Genomic DNA, 14,003 nt, shown 5'->3' with positions numbered 1-14,003 from the left:
GCGTACTATCTGAACTCTGAAGGTCACATTCTGTGTCTGTAAGGTACTACTAAGTGACAGTTCCCTCTTCCTAGTTACTGTTTTCACTAGTACGTTATTCTGTAGTCGTTACTCAGTAACGTGTTATTTTTTTGTCCTCGTTACATTTGTAACAGTGACATGCATGTAACCGAGACAAAGTAACTGCTACGTTATTTTTCAGCCATCTCTAGTCACCACCTAAGAGGCCCGCCTGCCCCTTCAGGGAAGGAATTAAAACATTTTAGTAGTAGCAAAGTTCTGGCACACGGTAACAGCGCGAGGAAGAAGATGACGACGACTTGGTATAGATGAATGACGAACACTGGTTACCATGGTGTCAGTTTTCTGCTCTCGTAAAACTGTCCACGCTAAACTGATGACACTATTCCCAGATTGGCGCTCAGTCCAAAAACATATGCATATTAAAATATGAGGGCCATTCAAAAAGGAACGAGCCGAAGGCTATAAAATGAAAACCGTTGAAAGGATCGTAATGCAATCGCCTGCGGAAGAAGATGCGGTCCCAATCAGAGCACTGAAATCCTAAACTTGGAGGGACTTGGGTGCACACCACGTGACGACAGAGCGAGCACGCTCGCGCGTCGAACGTCCACTGTGCCCAGTAGTGCTGACAACAGTTAAATGGAGGCTTCAAAAGGAGAGCAAAGGGGTGTAGAGCGTCTTCTGACAGCAGAAGGAGTGAGGGGAATGCAAAATCATCGAAAAATGGCACAAATGTACGGAGAACACAACATGTCCGTTGCAAGTTTCAAGGCGTGGCTCAAGCGATTTATGGAAGGACGCATGGCGATGGCCGATGATGTATGGTCTGGAACGCCACACCGCATCACCGATGCCATTGTCCAGCAGGTGGATGTCCTCATTATGCAAGACCAGCGAGTTACGGTAGCAACCATTGCCACAGAGGTCGGCGTGAGCGTCGGAAGTATCCACGCCATCATTAAGAACAGATTGAAATTTCGCTAAAAGTGCGCCCAATGGATGACTCACAGAATTCAACGAGCTCAGGAAGCATGTCGAATGGAACTCTCTTTTGAACATCCGCTGCGCTATGCCAAGGAAGGGAATGAGTTTCTTTTACGAGTGGCCGCTGGAGACGATACATTATTTCATCACTTTGAACCCGAGTCAAAACTACAAAGTCCCTAGTGGAAGCATCCAGGGTCGCCGCGACCCAAAAAATCCAAGGTGAGCTAAAGACGGCCCCGAGAGGCAAACGATTTACCTCGAACGACGACGTCAAGCAGTAAGTTCGTAACTGGTTCACAACGTAGCCCCAGGAATTTTACAAGAGGGTGACTCACCGCCTTGTATCGCAGTAGGACAAGTGCCTCAACAGTGCTGGGCAAAACTTTTGAAATAATGTTTTTTTTTATTTCATACCCTCCGGCTCGTTTCTTTTTGAATGGCACTTATATTTGTAAATTACTAATTACTTTACATTTATGAAAACTTGTTCAGTGTTTAAAACTGTCGTCTAATGTATTGTCATGTGACATTATGAACTCCATTAATTGGAAAAAGTACACTGATGTTCATAAAAACCAGAACACTTTGAAAGACTACAGATAGGAAGTTCACGACGACGTCAAGCAGTAAGTTCGTAACTGGTTTACAACGTAGGCCCAGGAATTTTACAAGAGAGTGACTCACCGCCTTGTATCGCAGTAGGACAAGTGCCGCAACAGTGCTGGGCAAAACTTTTGAAATAATGTTGTTGTTTTTTTTTCATTTTATACCCTCCGGCTCGTTTCTTTTTGAATGGCGCTTATATTTGCAAATTACTAATTACTTTACATTTCTGAAAACTTGTTCAGTGTTTAAAACTGTCGTCTAATGTATTGTCATGTGACATTATGAACTCCATTAATTGGAAAAAGTACACTGATGTTCATAAAAACCAGAACACTTTGAAAGACTACAGATAGGAAGTTCACGACGACGTCAAGCAGTAAGCTCGTAACTGGTTCACAACGTAGCCCCAGGAATTTTACAAGAGGGTGACTCACCGCCTTGTATCGCAGTAGGACAAGTGCCTCAACAGTGCTGGGCAAAACTTTTGAAATAATGTTTGTTTGTTTTTCATTTTATACCCTCCGGCTCGTTTCTTTTTGAATGGCGCTTATATTTGCAAATTACTAATTACTTTACATTTCTGAAAACTTGTTCAGTGTTTAAAACTGTCGTCTAATGTATTGTCATGTGAAATTATGAACTCCATTAATTGGAAAAACTACACTGATGTTCATAAAAACCAGAACACTTTGAAAGACTACAGATAGGAAGTTCATATTCACAGAACATGTGCATAAGTACTGTACGTTCTCAAGAAACGATTACCATTTGAACCATGTCGGCCCTCAGGTTCAAGATCCATATCGATATCTCAGCGAACCACCACCGACTGGTAAAATGTGCCTGCAGCTCTCTCTGCCGTTATAAACCGAAGGTAATGGATCAGTATGACTTGAGCAGACGTCCAGGATGCCTCGCAGACGTATGCGAGAACCATACCGTCAAATGAGTTAGTTCGGAAGCGGGCGCATTATTGGCATGAGGGAACGTGATGCACCCATCCGGGATATTGCTGCTCGTGTGGGACGAACTGCGTCGGCAGTACAACGGGTGTATACAAAATGGTTCACAGAAGGCCTCAGAACACGACAAGATGGGTCTGGTCACACCACACCCGACACCTCATCCAAATGGCATTGAAGATCCGATCTGCGTCTTCCTCGGATCTGGCTCAACAGTGGAACAGTGTAAGACATCGTACCACTATCAGGAGTGACAGTCCGTCCCCATTTATTACGGTCTGGGTTATTGGCACATCGTTCACTTCTTCGCCTACCTTTGTCTAATGTGCACAAACATGTTAGACTGTAATGGCGTATGTAATGACGTCACTGAAGACAGTAATGGCAGCATATAATGTTTTCGGACGAATCCAGTTTCTGTTTGTTTGAAAACGATGACCGCAATTTGGTTCGCCGCAGACAGGGGGAGAGGTATCACATTGACTGCATTCGCACAAGACGTACATCGCCAAATCAAGGCCTTATGGTGTGGGGTGCTATTGGGTACAATCACAAATCACAGGTGGTGCGTGTCCAGGGCAATGTGACCAGTTTGACCTACGTGAATGACATCCAGCGACCCGTAGCCATACCCTTTCTGCATGACACTCCAGACGAGATATTTCAGCAGGACAACGCGCGACCACATTTTGCTGCACGAACACGTGCCTTCTTGTTGTCACAGGATGCCATACTGTTGCTCTGGTCTGCCCGATCACCGGACTTGTCGCCAATCGAAAATGTGTGGTATATGGTGAAACGTCGGGTGTGTTATGTTTTTTATGAACATTAGTGTATACCGTAAAGGGAAAGTTTCCATGTTTTGAAAAATAATTGTGATGTACAGCACTTCTTCATCGGGATAGATAAACGTTCCAGAAATTACCACGTAGTACAAGAATATCACTTGCAGTAAATCATTACGTTCTACATAAGTGAATATTACATAAAATGAATAGTGAATAAGAGGTTATTTTCCTTTATCCTAAACCTACAGTCTTTGCATAATATTATTTCATGCACGCGATTGAATAAACCTTTGAAATGTGTTAAGAATAGTCACTTCCAAATATATCCGTAGAATTAATTATATTTGACATGCACGAGCTCCAACATGGATGAAAAAACCTTCTCCTGTGTGGTAATTCTTTTTCTCATTTTCTTCATTCACCAGCATGAACTGGTTCTGGAACTTTTCTCCCTCTCTGATCAATGTGGAAAGAAATCCAATCCTCATTTTTTTTTGTCTGTAGTGTATTGGGACTGGCAGAAGTAACGCTAATACAAGCCAATTAGAAGATTTCTAATTTTCCAACTCATGAACTTCATCACCAATATCAAAGAAGTCTTCACAACCCATGCAACTTCTCTAATGTGTTTCATTCTAGTCGCTAATAGGTGGCATGGGTACTTGTATCGTCCCCTTGGAAATTTCTTCTAGCAGATATATGAAGTTCCATCAAAGGAATTCTTTTTGAACCACGAGAAGGATAAATAGAAACACATATCCTTATTGGTTAAATTGGTCACAGCACATATTCCGATCTCCATTTTAATGTTGAAAATATATCTTAGCAGACAATACTATGAAAAACGCAAAATTAAGCAATAACCTCTATTGTGCCGAAAGTTGAAGGGCTAAAAGGCCGGAAAGGTTTCAAATTGTGAGTATTGTATAGCTTTATAGAACCAAAAAAAGCAAATTCCGAAAATCACTTCCGGTCTAAATGCAGTTCCGAAAAAATGCCTAAAATCGCTTGTTTCTTTACTCCTTTTCTTTTTTATTCAAATCCTAGCCTAATAAGTTTATTTTCATAATTCTATCTGTAATGTGTTCTTTGGTTCAATACGCTAAGGCTTTTTTCTAATTTTGAAAAATATCCACACCGAATGTAATTATAAGGGCGTGATTGAAACTCTGCATTGATTTATATTAGCGCTCGTAGTGTTGTTTAAGTGAAAAAATGCACTGAACGATATTAGCGCTTGTAGTGGTAGAAATAGGCAAACTACTAATCTAATCACGGCCGATTTGATGCGTCGCTCTAGCTAGCTGGAGCGCAGCGAGGTATCTAGTCGGCCGTGATCTAATTTACCGGATAACGATGATTAAGGGAAGGGTTGTAATTTTTAGGAATAAATAAGGAATATATGCTCATGCTTTATTATATGTTATTGACGTAAAATTCGTAGCTCATATCCCTACGATGTTTTCATCATTGAGCTGTTTTCCTGAAAGGGGAACTGTGGACTTTTTAAATATTTTTCCGGCACTTGTATTGTTTCTCACGAAGGAGAATTCACAATTTTAATTCTATTAATGAATATAACTTGGTTGCGTTCGCTGACACTTCCCTCATTGACCGTTATGTTTTATTGCGGCGCAAACATCTCCGAATGGCCTGAGCATAAATCTTTCAGGCTTTCGCGATGCCACTCGGCTGGTATTATTTGAAGGCCGCTTATATATCGTCCCGTTTATAAACTGTCATAATCCTGTGTTTTCTCGTTCGGTTAGAGTCTAAAGCTATTTATCTGAGATGGGCTCTACGATCAATGAATGCGCCGTCTCGTGGCTGCGTTTCCTAATGCCATCTCCTTTATACTCAAATCCAGAATATCTCCGTGGCGTTCATTAAATATTCAACAGTCTGTGATTGTTCTTTGTTTGCAGCGCGCGATACTCCACTAAGAGGTTACTCTCCGTAATAAATAATTACTAACTATTTGAGTGGAACATAAGAATGCTCTGAAAACTCTACTGTATGGGGTACTATTTTAAAATCTGGATAATAATATTCTTCATAATAAAGATGTCAAATTATTAATTTTTCCAGTGAATAAAAATTGGCTGTAGGCTATCACTATTGTAATTGGCGCAGGGTTTCATGGGTTTCGTAGACTTACTTATATTATAAACTAGCCCGTTACCCGCGGTTTCGCTCGCGTGGATTTTGTAATTGGATTAAAGTAATCGTTCCTCGGTACTGCAGTAAGTCATTATCTGAAAAATCCTAAAGTATAAAAATTCACCGAAAAATGAGTTTCATTTACCCCAGAAACTCTTTGTAAACAATGTTTGCGGCATTGCCTTTAGGAGCTAAGGTGAACATGCAACTGGCAGAGCTAAATCTGGAACATGCGACATGTATATGTGAGAAACAGTCTTCTCTCAAGTCGAAAACAAAAAAATACGTGTGTCTTAATTTTTAGAGGAGAATCCAAATATCTATTTCCACGTCTGTAACATGTTCAGTTTGTGAGATAAAATATGTGTTCCTTTATTTTTAAAGAAGATTCCAAATACCAATTTTCATTGAGTTTATGAGATGTAAGTTTCCTCATAAAAACAATTCAACTCCTTCTTCACATCTTTCCACGCTACCCCCTTAAACCGGGCAAGTTGGCCGTGTGGTTAGGGCCGCGCGGCTGTGAGCTGTATCCGGAAGATAGTGAGTTCTAACCCCAGCACTAACGATGATTTTCCGTGGTCTCACATTTTCACAACAGGCAAATTCTGGAGCCGTACCTTAATTAAGGCCACGGCCGCTTCCTTCCCACTCCTAGGCTTTTCCTATCCCTTCGTCGCCATAAGACCTCTCTGTGTCGGTGTGACGTAAAGCAAGTAGCTACCCTATTAATTTGACTTTCCGCAAACACAAAATACGTGTTTCGTTATTTTTAAAATAGATTACAAATATCAATTTTCACGTTTGAAATATTTTCAGTTTTAGAAATAAGTTAAGTATCCTCATAAACCGAATTCACCTCCGTTCTCACATATTTTCACCCCACACCCGTACCCCTTCCTTAAGTCGATATTTTGGATACGAAAGAATACGGATCCTCATAAAGAGAATTCAACCCAATTTCGGTACTTCCCCATTCCCCCCCCCCCCCCTTAAATGAATTTTCCGAAATCAAAAAAGTACGCGTTCCTTTATTTTTAAGGGAGATTCCAAATACCCGTTTTTATGTCTATAACATGTTACGTTTTGATATATATTCATTTTCAAAATTCACCCTATTTCTCGAATCTTTTCAGCCCCCTTAAGTGGATATTCTCCCAAAAATACATTTCTTTATTTTTTGTAAGGAAAATGCAGGTACCAATTTTCACGTCTGTAACATCTTCAGTTCCGCCTCTGTGGTGTAGTGGTTAGTGTGATTAGCTGCCACCCCCAAAGACCCGGGTTCGATTCCCAGCTCTGCCACGAAATTTTAAAAGTTGTACGAGGGCTAGAACGGGATCCACTCAGCCTCGGGAGGTCAACTGAGTAGAGGGGGGTTTGATTCCCTCCTCAGCCATCCTGGGAGTCGTTTTCCGTGGTTTCCCACTTCTCCTCCAGGCAAATGCGTAACTTAAGGCCACGGCCGCTTCCTTCCCTCTTCCTTGTCTATCCTTTCCAATCTTCCCATCCCCCTCAAGGCCCCTGTTCAGCATAGCAGGTGAGGCCGCCTGGGCGAGGTACTGGTCATCCTCCCCAGTTGTATCCCCAGACCCAGAGTCTGAAGCTCCAGGACACTGCCGTTGAGGCGGTAGAGGTGGGATCCCTCGCTGAGTCCGAGGTAAAAACCGACCCTGGAGGGAAAACAGATTACGAACGAACGAACATCTTGTTTTTGAGATATAAGTACCCTCACAAAAAGCATTCGCGCACTTTTCACTTTTTCTTATCCCCTATAAGAGGATTTTCCGAAAACGGAAACTACTTGCTTCTTTATTTTTAACGGAGATTTCAAATATCAATTTTCACGTCTTTAAACTCATTTAGAAGATTTGGCGAGTTGGCCGTGCGCGTAGAGGCGCGCGGCTGTGAGCTTGCATCCGGGAGATAGTAGGTTCGAATCCCACTATCGGCAGCCCTTAAGATGGTTTTCCGTGGTTTCCCATTTTCACAGCAGGCAAATGCTGGGGCTGTACCTTAATTAAGGCCACGGCCGCTTCCTTCCAACTCCTAGGCCTTTCCTATCCCACCGTCGCCATAAGACCTATCTGTGTCGGTGCGACGTAAAGCCCCTAGCAAAAAAAGAAGATTTGGCCTCCTTTTTTCCCCCGTGGCGACCGAATATCCAAAAATCCTTCCTTAGTGAGCACCTACACCGTAGTCTAAATTAATCCTCAAAATTTAGTTTCTCTATGTCCAGTAGTTTTGCCTCGGAGAAGATGAGTCAGTCACTCCGTCAGGACATGTTATTTTATCTCTCTCTCTCTCTCTCTCTCTCTTTCTCTCTCTCTCTACATATAGATTAGAGACAAATATTATGTGGATAATAAATCTTATTCAATAGAACGTGATACCCTTGGAATATGGGTAATAGAAAATTAAATAGTATGGGTCTCTGATATGAGATATAAGAGACACATTTAAGAGTAATATTACGAGTAAACGAAAGATCAATAAATGAATTGAGCAATGCAACATTAAAATTAGAGTGATGTATATATTAAAATAGGTCTTCATGCTGGATGAAATGGCTTTCAGTGCCGGGAGTGTCTGAGGACAAGTTCGGCTCGCCAGATGCAGGTCTTTTGATTTGACTCTCGTAGGCGACCTGCGCGTCGTAATGAGGATGAAATGATGATGAAGACGACACATACACCCAGCCCCCGTGTCAGAGAAATTAACCAACTGTGGTTAAAAATTCCCGACCCTGGCAGGAATCGAACCAGGGACCCCTGTGTCCGGAGGCCAGCAAGCTAAACGTTTAGCCATGAGTGCGCTAAAGGGAAACATTTTCAAATCGCCAGAATTGATGGAAAGAAGAATAAATACGGACGTCAATTTTTCTTTTCCATTATTAATCTAGTCATTCTATACAACTCACCACGATGTATTCGCAACGACAACTAATCTCCAACTGAGCGCGCGAGTCAACAAAGCGCCATCTTATAACAGAGTATGCGTGCGATGTTAATCTTCCTTTTCCATTATTAAATTTGTTATTCTATACAACTGAGCACTATGTATTCACAACGACAGCAAACCTCCAAATGAGCGCGCGAGTCAACAAAGCGCCAACTTATAACAGACTATGCGTGTGACGTCACATATTTAGCACAAATTCGGTCTGACTTTGAAGCGCAATTTCATAAAAACTATGTTTCCGATTTTCAATTTATTTTTCCAGCAGGTAGCCTCATCTTTTATCTGTCAATCTAGACATTCAACATAATCGTAAGTTATATACGCGCTCTACCCAAAGACTAGAAGCGTCTTAAAATCTTTATTTCCATGTGCCCATTGTCGTGGAACATAAGTCTACATTAAAGACGCAAACGCAGTGAACACATTTAGGAGTAAACTCTCGTATACTTCACAAAAAGAGCCATGGCTATCTACAGAGTAATTCTTAAGCTTCCAGAATAGGTTTTAATGTCACGTGTTCTATGTAAAGGACGTCATCTGAAGGACTAGTTAGATGAGTTTATGAAATGTCTGATATTTTAACACCTGCCCACAACAGGTCACACTGCTGGACCAACCACTGAATGTACGCGGTTTGAGAGTGAAGTTACGCGAGGTGTATGGTGGAATTACGAGTAATTAACACATTTTGAGCACGTTCCAAATGGGCGTGTTGCTAAAACTCATGTTTATTCTGAATTACTAAACAAGTTCACAGTTTCGGTTCACTGATCTCCACCAACAGGTAATTGGAAACTTTGCCACTACAGTATGGCGACACACAACTTCATATGGCTGAAACTGTTGCAAGTGAAATCACAGTTCTACCTCATCGATTATACAAATAGGCCCATTACTGAATTAGCATACATTGATGTCAAAGTTTGAAAACAACATACGAATGCCGTGAATTCTTATCCATAATCAAACCATTTACCCCAGAAATTCAGTGGTTTTTCTTTGAGCAATCAATCAATCAATCAATCAATCAATCAATCGCCAATGATCTGGATTTAAGTGACATCGATCAATCTATCAATAAATCAATCAATTAATTAATCGCCACTGATCTGGATTTAGATGACAGATACCCTATCAGTTGTTTACATAGTCTTTTGTTAAGCAACTTGGAAATATATCGCAGATCTCACTTGGTAAATGTCCAATCCCTAACTGAAACTGTAATTTCAAGAACATCCTAAGCCCATGTGTTCACCAAATCGGGTCTTTTTCAGCATGTTGTTGCATGAAGTCCGCCTCTGTGGTGTAGTGGTTAGCGTGATTAGCTGCCACCCCCGGAGGTCCGGGTTCGATTCCCGGCTCTGCCACGAAATTTTAAAAGTGGTACGAGGGCTGGAACGGGGTCCACTCAGCCTCGGGAGGTCAACTGAGTAGAGGTGGGTTCGATTCCCACCTCAGCCATCCTGGAAGTGGTTTTCCGTGGTTTCCCACTTCTCCTCCAGGCAAATGCCGGGATGGTACCTACTTAAGGCCACGGCCGCTTCCTTCCCTCTTCCTTGTCTATCCCTTCCAATCTTCCCCATCCCCCGCAAGGCCCCTGTTCAGCATAGCAGGTGAGGCCGCCTGGGCGAGGTACTGGCCATTCTCCCCAGTTGTATCCCCCGACCAAGAGTCTGAAGCTCCAGGGCACTGCCCTTGAGGTGGTAGAGGTGGGATCCCTCGCTGAGTCCGAGGGAAAAACCGACCCTGGAGGGTAAACAGATGATGATGATGATGGTGATGATGATGTTGCATGAAGTTGACCCGCATCGAGTGACAATATAAACTACCCAATTTTTCAACTCACTGCCGTTTATAACAACAACTGAATGTTACAGTGATTTGGATAGAATCCCAAGTCCAGGACTTTAGGAGGTTCACAAACTCACCTTCCGTCCTGCATAGCCCTGCTGTCACCAAATGAAGGACGGGTGGAAGTAATAAAGAATAAATTTCCCGTGCATTGCTTTCAAACAAAATTTTAAGACGCTTTAATTCCAGCAACACAAAGTACAAAGAGAGAGGTTTTGCGTTACAAAGTATAAACTTTCCTAGTTTGAGAGTTGCCATGTGAATGAAGTTAGCGTGGATAAAATAATGAGTGGGATAATACCAGAGCACTTCCGCGTCTTAAAATCTAATTAATTAATAGAGAAATGTACACTCAAGTTTGAGCATTAAATAAATTTCACATTTCAGTCTTTGCTATAGTCTGTAATTGTCCTGGTTCTTTTCGTGCAAGTTATGATGTGGTATCTACTACACTTCTGTCCACACAAAGTGCACTTACAATCTTCGTCTGGCTCATGGAACTTCTGGTTTACGCATATCTAGTGGTGAAACCCATGTATGGAGAGTCGTGTTATCACGTGGCGCTGTGTGTTCCACACTCTAGTCCATCTATCGTCCGTCATCGCTGGTGAGGTGTAGAAGTCTAGGTCACTTTCACTTTTCTTCCTTTCCCTGATGTTTACTAGTGCCCTGCTTGCTTCCGTTGATTGTAGGTAGAATTGTGATCGTATGTCTTCTATGAAATACGTCTCCCGCATCATTTCGTATACCATCCGGGATAGCGCTGTATTTCCAACTCGGGTAATCCTCTTCATGAACATTGCTTTTATTCTTTCTATTCTCAACAGGTCTCCGATCTTCAGCTTTTCCCACACGATCTCAATTCCATATGTTATGACTGGCGCTACCGTCGTCTTGAAAAGTCTCATCCCCGTGCTGATTGATAGGTTTGAAATGTTTTGGATGCTGCATGAGGCTCTGATTGCTGCTGCCGTTCTTTCTTGAATATGTATACCAAAGGACGCCGCCGTTGTCTGTAGTGTTATTCCCAAATATTTGTAATTTCGTACCTTTTGTAGTGGCTTTTGGTGTAATGTTATGTTGTCTTTGGGCGTTGATTTCCCACCATTTCTGAAGGTCATTTGTACTGTCTTTTCTTCATTTATCTGTAGGCTGTTTTCCTCCGCCCAGGTCTCTGGTCTGTGGACTGCCCTTTGCACCTCCTCCTTTTCTTTCGCACCGATCAGCATGTCATCTGCGTATAGGGTCAGCTCTGCTTTTGATCCTTCCTCTACTATGCGGTTCACATCTGCTGTATAAAATGTTGAAAAGTGTGGGACTCATGGGATCCCCTTGCATATTTCCGCTCGTCTGTATTATGTCTTCAGAAATTATGTTCCTCTGTAGACATCCTTCATGTATTCTCACTAGTGGGTCTCTCTCGCCGATTGTCAATTCCATTTTCTCGATTACCTTTCGCCTGTCGATTGAGTCGAATGCCTTCTTGAAATCAACAAATACCGCGTGATATTTCCCCACCGGAAATCGAACACGGTACCTTCTTGACCGAATGCCTGTAAGCTGACCATTCAGCCAACGAGTCGGACAAAGAACACTAATGTATGGGATTTAAAAGTTTTGACAATTTTTAATAAAACCTTTTTCTTTTTTCCTTTTTCTTTTGTTCCTGTTGAAAAGTTTGAACATGTGGTCTTGGGATACTTTGAAATCACCGTCTCAATTTATCTACATAAATAAAATCGTAACGACCATATGTCTGTACATTGATTATTTTGGCGAAATTTAACTATAGTTATCCATTTCAGGTGTAATAATAACCGTCTACACACCTTTATTTAACTTTGTTGTCTATTCATCTTTCTTCCTTTCTTAATCTGCTTACCCTCCAGGGTTGGCTTTTCCCTCGGACTCAGCGAGTGATCCCACCTCCACCGCCTCAAGGGCAGTGTTCTGGAGCTCAGACTGTGGGTCGGGGGATAAAAGTGGGGAGGATGACCAGTATCTCGCCCAGGCGGCTTCACCTGCTATGCTGAACAGGGGCCTTGCGAGGGGATGGGAAGATTGTAAGGGATAGACAAGGAAGAGGGAAGGAAGCGGCCGTGGCCTCAAGTTAGGTACCATCCCGGCATTTTCCTGTAGAAGTGGGAAAGCACGGAAAACCACTTGCAGGATGGCTGAGGTGAGAATCGAACCCACCTCTAATCAGTTGACCTCCCGAGGCTGAGTGGACCCCGTTCCAGTCCTCGTACCACTTTTCAAATTTCGTGGCAGAGCCGTGAATCGAACCCAGACCTCCGAGGGTGGCAGTTAATCACACTAACCAGTACACCACAGAGGCGGACGTCTATTTATCTGAGTTCCTATAACTGAAAAACTACTGAATACTTTTCAATATTTCAATTTTCAGTTTTCAGGTGAGGGGGTTGTCGGCCGTGGCCTACACTAGGAATTGTCCCTGCATTCACCTTAATGTAGGAGAATGGAAAACCACGGAAAACCATTCTCAAGACAGCCCCTCTCCGTCTCCCGAATACAGAGGCATAGAGCCACGGTAGAGATCTCTGCTCGGTTGGTCGATCGGAACGCCTGGACGAGATACTGTTCCTTCTACCCTGTTGTATCCCCGACCCAAAGTCTCAGACTGCGGACTGCACCTCGCTAAGTCCGGGGAAAATCAAACCCTGGAAATTAAACCTATAATAAAGTGAAATAAATGATTCATCTCCTCTTCGCCCTATCGATAAACGCGACTAAGGGGTAGACATATAGGCCTACTGTACCTGCATTACTGATCTGAACGGCGGTAACTGTGTGCCTGGATCAAAATACATATAACAATCTGCTTCATCATAACTGCTACTGTTTTATCAAACACGACATAGCATGATGGTATGAAATAGTGCGTCGTTAGTTGAAATCGAGATTACAGAGATCGTATCCAACTACATAGAGCACCAGCTGGCTGGTGGTCTCAACCAGGTTGGCCGGGTGGTCTAAGGCGCCAGACTTTCCCGAGAGGGAGCTTTGGTTCGAACCGCACACCTGCAAATATTCTTCTTACAAACCTCAATGTTTCACATTTCAGCTCACATAAGAAACTATCCGATCTGGAAAGCCAAGAATAACGACTTCGGGGCTCTTGCACCGTGGGGTTTGATTTTTATAAAATGGATTTAGCTGTTAATCTTAAAATCTTATTCCTTCTTTCTTAATCCAGGGTTGGTTTTTTCCCTCAGACTCTGCAAGGGTTCCCACTTCTACCGCCTCAAGGCAGTGTCCTGGAGCCGGATACTTTGAGTCGGAGGGATACAATTCGGGAGGAAGACCAATAACTCACCCAGGTTGGAAGGTATAGACATGGAAGTGGGAAGGAAGCGGCTGAGGCATTAAGTTAGGCACCATCCCAGCATTTGCCTGGAGCAGAAGTAGGAAAACACGGAAAACCAATTCGAGGATAGCTGAGGTGGGAATCGAACCCCCCTCTACTCAGTTGACCTCCTAAGGCTGAGTGGACCTCGTTCCAACTCTCTCAACACATTTAAAATTTCGTGGCAGAGCCGGGAGTCGAACCCGGGCCTCCACTACACCACAGAGGCGGTCTCCTTCATTATTACGAATAATAATAATAATAATAATAATAATAATAATAATAATAATAATAATA

Source organism: Anabrus simplex, chromosome 3 (assembly GCF_040414725.1).
Source record: "Anabrus simplex isolate iqAnaSimp1 chromosome 3, ASM4041472v1, whole genome shotgun sequence".
Taxonomy (NCBI): domain Eukaryota; kingdom Metazoa; phylum Arthropoda; class Insecta; order Orthoptera; family Tettigoniidae; genus Anabrus; species Anabrus simplex.
This window is presented reverse-complemented; position numbering follows the sequence as displayed.